The following is a 12,094-nucleotide window of genomic DNA, read 5'->3' as shown; positions in this document are numbered from 1 at the left end:
AACTGGGTTTGTTTAGTCTGGAAAAGAGAAGACTGAGAGGGGACATAACGGTTTTCAAGTACATAAAAGGTTGTTACAAGGAGGAGGGAGAAAAAATGTTTTTCTTAACCTCTGAGGATAGGACAAGAAGCAATGGGTTTAAATTGCGGCAAGGGAGGTTCAGGTTGGACACTAGGAAAAAATTCCTAACTGTCAAGGTGGTCAAGCACTGGAATAAATTGCCTAGGAAGGTTGTGGAATCTCCATTATTGTAGATTTTTAAGAGCAGGTTAGACCAACACCTGTCAGGGATTGTCTAGATAATATTTAGTCCTGCCATGAGTGCAGGGGACTGGACTAGATGACTTCTCAAGGTCCCTTCCAGTCCTGTGATTCTATGAATATTATAATTTAAAGACAACAGAAATCCAGTAGAGAGGCTGTCAGATCTGCCAGCTCTACCAAAATAGCTGGGTCCTGCTTCTATCATTTCTGGATGGAGATAAGGAGCCAAGTACTGATAGTCTTTTCATTATAGATCCAGCAACCCTGGGAGGAGAGGGCAGGTAAGGGAGAGGGTCACACTTCCAATCCCTTAATAAGTAGAGTTGATTTTAATCTAAAATAAAGCCCGTAGGTGGTTATTTTCTGCCCAATTTGCTACACACTATCACCCTCAGGTGTTTTTTAGCATTCCACTGCATCAAAGTTTTTTCCAACCATAATGCATATCTGTGTTTGAGATTGTTTTCCTCAAACATATTAGTTTATATTATTGCAACTTGAACCTCATTTTGTAATTTTCTGCCTGTTTCTCTCATCTCACTCTGTGCCATTTATATTATTTCTTTGTCCTCATCAGTGTTCACCTCACCTAATTTAGTATCATCTGCAAATTTCATTAACATGTTTTTAACTTCTACTTCCAGATTATTAATAAAGATGTTTAATAAGATGAATCTCTTCAGTATCCTGCTAAATATTCCCCCACTCCCAATTCAATACATTATGACCCTTTGTTCTACAGCCAGCTCTCAATCCACATGACAGTGTTTTTATTCAAGTCAACTGGAAATACTTTTGAGTAAGATTTTGAGTCACTGTTTCAAATGCTTTACTAGACTCCAAATCTATTATATCTACTGTGTTCCCTTCATCCACTAATTATGTCATTTTGTCACTAAAGCAAATAACATAATTTATCACTAAGGAACACCTGACATACTTTATTGCTTGTGGGAAGAAAAAAGCTGGATTTTTTAGCTTTCCCTGATGCCAGAAGTATTGGATTAGAGTACCATTATATTCAGGAGGAGAGCGAGCTGGGAAAGCAATTTGGTATGCAAGTAAAATAACTTTGTTGAGTAAATTAGGGGCTGTAGATTTATTTCTAGGTATAGGAGAACCAATTGGGATATGATAACCCTGCCCAAATGCTTGAGCCAAACCAATTGAATACTAATCTTTTCACAGCTTCAGCTCTGTTCTGATAAGGTTCTTTCTTCCATCAAGCTCCAGCAACCTCCCTTTTTCCTATTCAGGTCCACAAATGTCACCCATTATTAATATAATTAATAAACTATTTGTAAATATGGAAGAGTTCCTATCGTGTGAGTGTTGCAGCTGTGCGCATCAGGTTTCCCAACTATATCATCATTTGAATAATACAGGGCCTAATCTTGGGACAAGAACTTGTTAACACTCCAAATGATAACTGGGAATTCTTAGATCATCAATAAATCAGGCTACAGACAGATCTTCAAAAAGTGTATGATGTGAGTAATCTTCACTATTTGCAAAAAAAGCACTTATTGTAAAATGGACCCCAGTGGTGGTTGTTTTTCAAGCAGGAGTGCATTGGGCAGTATTTCTTGCTCCCTCTGATACTAGCAAGGTGACAGGCCTGGTTCTCCCGTGTCTTGCCTATTGTGCAGACACTTAGGTCCAGATCCTCAAAGGTATTTAGGTATCTAATTCCCATTGATTTCCATGGCAGTTAAGTGCCTAATACCTTACTCCTTTGGAAAGTTCATGCAAAACAAATATAAAATACCACCATTCTGATTTGATTACAAAGGGTGTAGGGCAGTGGAGAATCAACTTTGAGAAGGATTAGAGACCAGCCTTTGCCGTCTTCTCCCCTGGTCCGCAAAGGTTTTGTCTCAGTTGATACATGGGTGCCTGAACTATTTGGTTTTGCTTTCCAGTTGTCTTGTTTATGCCACGTGACAAGGGGCACCCATTTTTCCTACACCTATACTATAAGTGACATCTGAGACCATGTTTCCACTGTTACAATTTTAATTACTGGCCTTCTGAAGAACCGGGAATTTTCACAAGACATCTGTCACTGTGACCACCCTGTTTAATCAGCTCAGCCATGCATTAACAGGGGGATGATCACTAACAACTTGATAAGCTTCCTGTTTTGAGTTAGAAGGCTCTGTTAGTAACATTTCCCAAGATCATTTTAATACCCAAATAATATCCAAATCTGTTTCTGTTCCTTGTGAGTGTTCAGCTCTGGCCTCTGCTCTCAGGGTAGCATAGCTGGGCAAAAATCATCCTCCAAAACTGATCTCTCTGTTGAACTATGGCTAAACTCACAGCACATTTGGTTGTGCAATGCTATGATCAAGTATACTATGATATATCTCCCACAAAGTCACCTTTGTGCTGTTTGGAAAGCTTCCATCACGTTTTCGTTTGGGAGAACAGCACCAACTCAACCTTCTGAACCAGCTTCTGGAAAAGCTGCATATCCCCCTGCTATCCTGCTGTTTTGATTTGCAGTTTTCTGATTCTACTTTGTGATGCTGATTCTTTTTAATGTTAAAGCATTCACCTCTCTAGCAATGCTCTTTGAGCTACTTGTTTTTCCTTCTAATCACAACAAGCAATTAACACAGCTCTGCTTTCTTCTACAGGTTTTGGAGCTTGATAGGAGAATCCAGTCATGTCCAGACTCAACTATAGCTATGCCTTGCATGCCTGCTCTTAGTAAGGTAAGTGGGAGAACTGACCCATTAGCCTCTGGCCATTAAAGGAGAGACTCTTTCATTAGGAAATGGTGCAGCCACTGAGGGAGAAAGTTAACTTCTTTTATGCTTTACATATTTTTCACTTGTGTTAAAGCTGCATTTAAAATATTAATGTATATTTAGCCACAAGTTCTAGTTTATAACTGCCCCATTCAGAGGCATAGGCTGAGAAGAATCAATTTGGCTTACAGCGACTGTTGAAATAGCTGCATTTTAAGACCTACTAAACTGTTTAGTTCCAAGGCGTATACTGTGACACCTCAACCACGTGTCCTAATGTTTCAAACCAAATACTAAATAAATTATTAAACTTGTAGAAACTGCTGGTTTCCATTTAAAATAAAAAAAATCCGTCAAATATGAGATGCAATGCCTACAAAGAGAGGTAGGAAGTACTCAGACTTCCAAAAGGAGCTTTTTTTTAGCACTCACTTGACTGACCCATCAAGAGTGAAAGTCATTAAAAATACAAATCTTTTACATGATGATTCAGGAGAACATTTGTGGTTTACATTTTTGAAAGGTTAATATTGATGATAAAGCTAATCGCTGTACAAAAAGCTTAATGGGTCAGTGCAGACACTTTGTGCCAAACCCCCAGTATAATCAGGTTAAAAAATTGTTTAACAGTTCCCCTGGTCACCCCCGGTGTAAGGGTGATCATCTGGTGGCTTATTGTCAGCGTAGTGGCCTTTATGACATTCCCCTTCCCTGCTGCCAGAATAGCAGGGGAAATGACATGTGGCCAGAGTGCTCTTTTGCTTCATCAATCATTGGCTCTGGTTTTGGCCCTCTGTAGCTACTGCAATTTGGTATAAGTTAAAGCAGCTCTCAGACTGCTCTAAGATGGGGCATAGAGTAGCACCAGAATAGGGGGCAGGCAAAGGGAAACTTTGAAGCCTCCTTTACACACCAGCCTCTGACTTTCACTCAGGCACGTACATCTTTGGCATAGCTGTGGATATAGCTTGGAATGTTCAGGTCTCCAGAAGAAGAAGTTTCCTTTATAGCTTTTTCATTAAGAATTTTACAGGATGGAGAGTCTGACTACAGATGAGCTGATGTTGCTTTTTGAGGGTTTTTTATATAAAATATAAATATGAGCTATTAAATTGTTTATACACTATGTATTTGAAACCATGCAAAACATGGCAAGTATCTTTAACACAGATGATTTAGTTGGAGATTGGTCCTGCTTTGAGGAGGGGGTTGGACTAGATGACCTGCTGAGGTCCCTTCCAGCCCTGATATTCTATGAGATACGGCACATTCCTTTTTATATCAGAAAAGGCTATCAAATATAAGATTTACAGTGATGGGCCAAACTATGTGCTTTGTTCCTGTCATGCTGTCTTGAGTGGCTCACCACTGTGAGTGACTATCTCAGGGCAAACTGTCAGAAAACAAGGGCAGACAACCCAAACTGGTGGTATGTTCTATAATTAGATTTCACCAAGCTAGTAAGATATGTGAACTCCTGGATCACTGAACCAGTATCAGCATGGAGTCACAGACAGTCCCCTTAGCATCTCCAGCCTATCTTGTTACCCAGAAAAAAATGAAGTTTGTGATAAAAGGTTATTTAAAACCAAAAATCACACCACGTTAGGTTTCTCCCAGTCCCAAAAGACCAGTCACTTACACCAAATCAATTGGTACTCCAGACCTTACACCAAAGACAACACTGGCAGTCAATTCTATAGTAAACTAACTATAGGTTTATTAGCTAAGAAAAAAGTATGAGAGTTATTGAGAGGCTAAGGCAGGTAAAATATAATAATAGATAAATCTCAGTTTAACTCCAAATGATGGCATCGATATAATAGACTGCCAATTTCCCAAAAGTCTTTTAGGGCTACCCAGAATAACTCTGGGGAACTCAGTCTTCTCTTTCAGTTATTCTGTACTGTTAGAATCCAAACAGTCCAGAGATTCAGGATCTTTCTTTGAATCCATATTTATATCTTCTTCTCATAGAAGACAAATGGAGAGTCTTTCTAATCACTTGGGCTTTTCTTTTTATTATAGAGAGTGAAGATTGCACTCAGTCCTTGACCTTGAATGTCACACACAATGATCACTTGCTTTGAAAGTTGCATTTCCTATTAAAGTGCTTAAGCCCTTCATTAGCATTTCACAATATTTCTTTGATGGATAATTTAGTTGCAAGGGTATTTACGATGTGACTGTTTGCTATTACATTATGACAGGAATAGATAACTGAAAACAATACAAGTAAACTTTCATTAGTTTTATGAATTTTAAACACTGAATACAATTATACACTTACAATTGCTTTGATCTAATACAGAAGTGAATTGACCTGAATACACTTTGCCATAATCTGGTAAACCAGAATTACAGTTACATACAAATGAGGCCAATGGGAAATATGCACATGTAGTAAAGGCAGAATATCAATTAATGAGTTATTTAGTTTTCAATGTTACCATATTCCATAGTATTTGCATCCCTACCTCCAGTTTTGAATTAGATTTTCTGAAATAAGTAAAAAAATGCTTGCTCTGTTCAAACACTTGTACACATACTACAGTCAAACCACTACTCCAATCCTGCCTGGGCACTTTAACACACCAATCCGGGGGAGCATATGACTGAAACAGAAGGGCATAGAAAACATTCCTGAATGAAATCCTGGCCCCACTGAAGTCAATGGTAAAACTCTTCTTGATGTCAGTGCAGACAGGATTCCACTCTATTTCTGTTCCAGGTTTGTCATGTTCCTTTCATATCTTTCTTTTTAAATGCACTCCATATCCCATCTAGATTAATGTAATACTAACACTACTTAAAAAAACTCTCTACCACCACCAAACCTTAAAAAAAATAACCTGGAACCTTTCTCACTTAACTTCCACCCACTCAGGAAAATTCAGAGAGAATAGAAACTCTTGGATCCATTTGCCCAATGGAAGAAAAGAGAGACAGAGTGAAGAGCTCTCTACTGTGAAAATCCTTTCCCAAGATACACTAGACCAGGGTCCTACAACTAGGACAAAGACTCCAGCTAAGTCATCAGCCTCAGACTATCAAGTTTTGAGTAAAAGCATGAGGAGAGAGAGTTGGTCTCTATGGGTAGGGCTCTATGTACATTAAAGAATTTTATAGGTGAAACCAGCACTTTCAGTTGCATCTCTGAAGGAATTATAATTCTTTGCAGATCATGGAACAGATATGTAATATGTTCCCTACATAAAACACTGAGTATGAAGACATCTGTAAGCAGTCACACAACATAACGTTTCTAAAAGGGTTTCAGAAATAGCCCTCTGTAGCTCACTTTGTAGCAATCCAATTTGGAGGTGGCTAAGATGTATGGTGAAGTCCACATCCAAAATTAAAGATCATAGTCACCTAGCTAAATGAAGCTGGAAAAAGCATTCACTGCTGCAGGCATTTTTACAATCTAAACATACAGAAGCAGCTGAAGATGCAACAGAATCCTTCTGTTATTAACCTGATATGTAGGACTGGTCAAAAATGGTGAGGCAGGAGTTAAACTGTGCAGAAACCTGAAGCAGAGTTCTTCTATCTTGTTCACTTCTGGCACTCATGAAGGTTCATCTTCATCTCTTTTCCCTCAGTTCCAAGTCTAGAGAATGTCATCTTCGGACCTTTAGCCTTCCTTTTAAACTTGAACAAACATTGGTATTTTCTTTCCTTCCTTCTAGTCTGTGCCTCAATGAGTGGGATTGACAATTTTGACTCCTTTGTCTTCAGTCCATGGCTTTTTTTTTCAGTCTGTTTATTTTGATATTCCTCAGACATCTGTTTCAAAATTAACTAGAATTCCTTTAATAATTTTGCTTTTTGTGCTAAGCTCAGATTTGTATCCACATTAGCACTGTTGGGTTACAACTGAGAATATCCTGAGTTTGATTTTTAGTGATATTCCTTCATTCAAGTATTTAGAAGCTGTTTGCATAAGGCAAATTCACTGGGGATTAGATGCTATCTTTCTGTTGACCTCTTCTTAATTTATACTTACTGATCATGTACACCAGGTATTCAGGTAATACTCTCTATTTGCTTTGTATCATCTTCTCTCATCCACACAGCTTCATTTTCAGCTACCTTTCAACATCATTCAGGTTCATCTTCCACCTTAGGTTTTTTTTTCGTCATTGGTGTTCTAGGTTGCTGATCTACTGACTGTACTTTCTATGCTCTCTATTTATTCTCACAGCCATTTTTAGTATCATCTTAACACTCCTGTCACCATTCTGTCATCTCCACACCCATTTTCATTGTCTTCACAACACTGTGCCAGGCCTTGTACTTATTCAGGATTTCAGATCCTTGCCCTAGATGCTTCACTTAATTAAACTTAGCAACGATGATATTTTCTCTCTCCAGCTCCTCAATTAGGACTCCCATCTTATTAGCCATACTTGTGTTGTGTCTCATTACAGTGTGCTGTGCTGGTGTCCTCCTTTTTTCTGTTCATTACAGATCTTCTAGTGTCACAATTGAAAAGCATCAAATCAGTAGCACAACAAGGTCTTGAACAAAGACACCTCCCCACCCCCCCATTGATTTCAATGGGTTTTGAATCAGACTCTCAGTAGGGTTTCTTTAAAGCATACCTCCTGTAATAGAAATGGACCCTGTGAAACTTTATTTTCCTGAATCCCTCCTGCTTTGTTAATCCAGTCAACAGCTAAACTGACATGATATTCCCTTCTCTCAATTTCTATGGCATGATGCCATCCGCTGTCCAGTCAGATTCCTGGTCCATGTCCAGTCATTTCTGAGTTCCCAGAATGAAGCCATACTCAGAGTATTATTTATCTCCCCATTTCTGAAGGGCATAACAGATTCAAAGTTAAAACTTTTCTTGAAGCATACGGCATGTGCATTTAATGTGGGATTATGTCACAGCTCTAATAAGTAAACATCTGAATTTAGAGAAGAAAAAGCAAAGAAAAGGTTTTTATAATTGTTTACTGCAGATCGGAAAGTCTTCAGGCATCCAACAGAGAATGATAGATTTAGAAGATATTTAGAGCATATCCTTCTTACACCTGCTAAGAGTTCTAATTGTTTCATTATTGGGATAAACAATATGTCATCTCTATGTGAGTACAGGCAGAGCTTATGAAATATTTCTCATTAAAACCATGCTGCACTAATAGCTATAAAATAACCATGGAGCTGCATGTTTGGGAATGAGGCTGGCTTGGATCACCACAGGAGACACATTGATATTAGCCAGTCTGCCAATGCTCGCAACATTGCACAATTTATTGATTCTGTGCTGAAAAGAACAAGGCCTATTTATCTGTTTTTCAACATAAAAATCAAAGAACTGCATGAAAAAGCTCTTTCTCTGTTACTACATCTATGACACGCTTTGCTTCTCTAGCACCTTTAATGACAAGAATCTCGAGTATGGTTTGATGGCTACAAACCAAGCTAATTACACAATCTAAGATCTGAGGTTTCTGTAAGTCAATATTCAGAACATTTTTGAATATATTTGAACAATGTAGACATAAAGATCAAGTTACAGCATTCATTCTCTTTAGGCCCCAAATACTAAGATATATTTCCTTTCCTGTTTAAAAAGTGGAAGTATTGCATACGTTCAAACCCAATCAGGATGTTTTTGTCAACTATCCATCTACACCAATGGCAAAAAGGGAGCTTTGTGCTTTCAGTACTTCCTTGTATTTTAATGATGTGAATTGCTTTCCATGAGGCATAAGGAATTCAGAGAAGTGACCTCTCAACAGCTTCTTTAAGTGGTTCCGAGTAATACATAATTTATCCAGAAGAATAAGGATTTGCAGACACTCAGCGTAGAAGTTTAATAAATAATATGGCTGAATACTTTTATATTATATTGTCATATCTGGTCTAAATGCACAGGCTGATGTTTTATATAAAATCATAAATTTGGGCAAGCATTATTCTTCCTTCTCTCCATTAAACTTTGGATACTTATCTGTTTATTGAACAGGAGGTAAAAGTTCCTCTTCCTGGAACTTAATACAGGTACACAACATCTGTAACATAATCCATAGGTTTCTCATACCAAACAATTCTTTCCCCCAGCTCTAAAGAATAATACCTATGTAATTCCATGTGTCATTGTTCTGATTTGACAGCATAGACAAGCTTAATGTTTGTGTTTGTCAGTTTTAGTACCAAAGTAAATGTTGCTTAGATGCTCCAAATTGATTATGTTCACCCTCAGGCAATTTCACAATTACCTGTTGCAGATTTAATTCACAAAATGCTACGTCATCTCCAGTCCTTATTAAGATAATTGACCCTACTACTGAATTAATAATCTACAATCTGGTTGTTTAAATGTGCTTCCTACTAAATAGCTCTCCTAATGTCTAAATGGCAACGTATTTTGATGAGATAATTCAGCATGTTGCTCTTCTTACTCACTTAAACTATCCTGAATTAATGAGAGGGTATTGTTTACATTTATCCCAAGAGCAAAGTGTAGACACCCCTAAAATGTCACAGATAATTTTAATAATTTCTAGCCTACTGTATTTATTTTCCCTGTGCCTTTCAAACATGAAACTATAGGTGAAAAAGCCAATTTATTCAAACTCAAAACACTCAGTATATCTAATCTGACATTATAGGTTTGTTGGCTCTGAAACAAAATTGAACAGTAAAGCTTTTCCATGGTACTAATGTCCTTTTCCCTTATATTTTCCAATGAATTGTACAGGTTTCCTCCAAATTTTTAAACAGAAAATATACATTTAAATAAGATTTAAAATATAATTATTTTTTTAGATATGTTTGTAGCTTCTCATAGAGATAAGTCTGCCTACTGCAGAATACTTTGGGTACCTCTGAATGTTGAGGTTCCCACATACATATAGCCAGAGATGTGGGAATATATATTTTACTACTAATCACTACCTACCTATACTGTTGGGTAATAACATAATACATTCCAAAAGAAGCATTGATGGAACTAACAGAGGAAGAAACCTACGTGAAGGTTTTCTTTCCCCATTAATGTGGTAATTTTGAATCTGCCTGCTGCGTCTTTCTCCAAATGTGACACCTGATATTCCTTCTCTACTCTTACCCCATTAGCTTTTCTTTTCTTATTTCTATGCTTCCCCCCAGTCCAAACACCTCAAGGAACTATATACTTCCTCAAGATACCACAAACTATTACACCAGGGCAGTAAGCTAATTTGAAAACATGGTGCAGTTTTAGCTATTCAAATAAAATAGGGGTTCTTTTATTGCAGGGGTCGGCAACCTTTCAGAAGTGGTGTGCCAATTCTTCATTTATTCACTGTAATTTAAGGTTTTGCATGCCAGTAATACATTGTAACATTTTTAGGCAGCGGGCTGAGCGGGGCCGGCGCCTGAAACCCCGGCTGGCAGGGGGCCGGCGGCCAGAACTCCAGGCCAATCCCGGCTGCAGGGGCCAGCAGCTGGTATACCAGGCCGGCAGCAGGCTGAGCGGGGCCAGTGGCCAGGACCCTGCCTGGCAAGGGGCCAGCAGCTAGAACCCCAGACTGGCAGCAGGCTGAGTGGGGCGGGCGGACAGAAACCCAGACCAGCAGTGGGCTGAGCGGCTCAGCCCTCTGCCAGTCTGGGGTTCTGTCCGCCGGCTCCTGCCAGCCAGGTTCCTGGCTGCTGGCCCCACTCAGCCCGCTGCTGGCCTGAGGTTCCATCCATCCAGGCAGGCAGCCGGGGCCCCAGCTGGCAAGGGGTAGTGCCGGAACCCCAGACCGGCAGCAGGCTGAGAGGGGCCAGCAGACGGTACCCCAGGCGGGCAGCGGAGCCCCCGGACCAGTGGCTGGGACCCTGGATGGCAGGAGGCCAGCAGACGGACTCCCAGGCTGGCAGCAGAGTGCCACTGAAAATCAGTTCGTGTGCCGCCTTTGGCACCCGTGCCATAGGTTGCTGACCCTTGTTCTATTTCCTATAGAGCACCAAGAAAACCAATCTACAGTACATTCACATTGTACAGCAAGCAACCAGAAAGGTCCCCAAGATACCAATCTACATAAAATCACCATTCAGGTCGGACACAGTACCCTGTGCTGTGATTTCATTGGCAGCTTTTGTAAACTAAGCAGGTTCTGATCAGGTCCGTATTTCAGTGGGTGATCTTAAAGGACACCTGCGAAATTAAACAGTTGCTGTGTTTCACCCCAAAGCATTGCAGGAACGACTAAAGAGATTTCTGTATTTTTTTGCATTCAAGGCCTGATCCTACAACCCTATGCACATTTCTAGTCTGGTTGAAGTCAGCTGTGCTACTTGAATTCCTAAGGATCTTCAGATCTGAGCCCTCCACTTGTAGGGATTATAAAAGGCACTATATAATAGTGTATATTATTAATAAATAAAAAGTAAACAATACAAATGTGTTTGTAGTCTTTTTAGCATTTGCAGTTATAGTGTACAACTGATGTTATGTTTGTACATTGCATTGCTGTGACAGCCCTATCATTTGTCTCTGAATTAATTCAGAAGAAGAATATTTGTGTAGGAAAGATTGTAGTGTGCAGCCTAGGCATATTGAGCAACTGGGCATACTGGTCACTGTCTTCTACTAATTTCATTTCACTGCATCACAACAAACTATATGCCTATTACTCTAGCTCAAGATCTATAACCGCTTTAGAACTACCTCAGCAATCTTGTCAGCATTCAATTTTTCATCCTTTTTTGTTTTTTGGTGTGCGTTCTATATCTTGATAAAGTCTCATCACACCAGTCTGCTACCGTAGGGAAATAATCTGTGTGACTGATCTGGCAATTTCCTGCAATATCTTGGGGAGATCTTGTTATATTAAGCTTATGTTTCATTGTGGGCCAAGGATCATATGTCATTCTATGAGGTAGGGTAACCTCAGCCCCTCCAGCAACTAAAAAAGGGGGTTGGGGGTGGAGGGGTGATTAGGAAAATTCACTCAGGTTGTAACACCTCCAGAAAGGTACCACCTCCTGTGGAGGCTCACATATACTAGTTCAAACTGGATTTTCCATAGGCCAACAGACCAAGAAAGATCTTTTGGATAGTTTAAACTGACTCAGGGCCTTCTTTCTGA

General features: G+C 39.4%; 1 long non-coding RNA gene across 1 annotated transcript in view; it reads left to right on the top strand.

Moving 5' to 3' along the window:
- Positions 1-11,355, top strand: part of LOC122464114 — a 108,151-nt gene extending 96,796 nt beyond the window's left edge. Inside the window, exons 3-4 of the long non-coding RNA XR_006288002.1 lie at positions 2,907-2,984; positions 11,245-11,355. This is a non-coding gene — a long non-coding RNA (uncharacterized LOC122464114). The remainder of the gene's footprint in view (positions 1-2,906; positions 2,985-11,244) is intronic.
- Positions 11,356-12,094: the final 739 nt, after the last annotated feature.

Source organism: Chelonia mydas, chromosome 1 (assembly GCF_015237465.2).
Source record: "Chelonia mydas isolate rCheMyd1 chromosome 1, rCheMyd1.pri.v2, whole genome shotgun sequence".
In the NCBI taxonomy this organism is placed as follows: Eukaryota; Metazoa; Chordata; order Testudines; family Cheloniidae; genus Chelonia; species Chelonia mydas.
The sequence above is the reverse complement of the archived record's forward strand: the minus strand, read 5'-3'. Positions and strand labels throughout refer to the sequence as shown.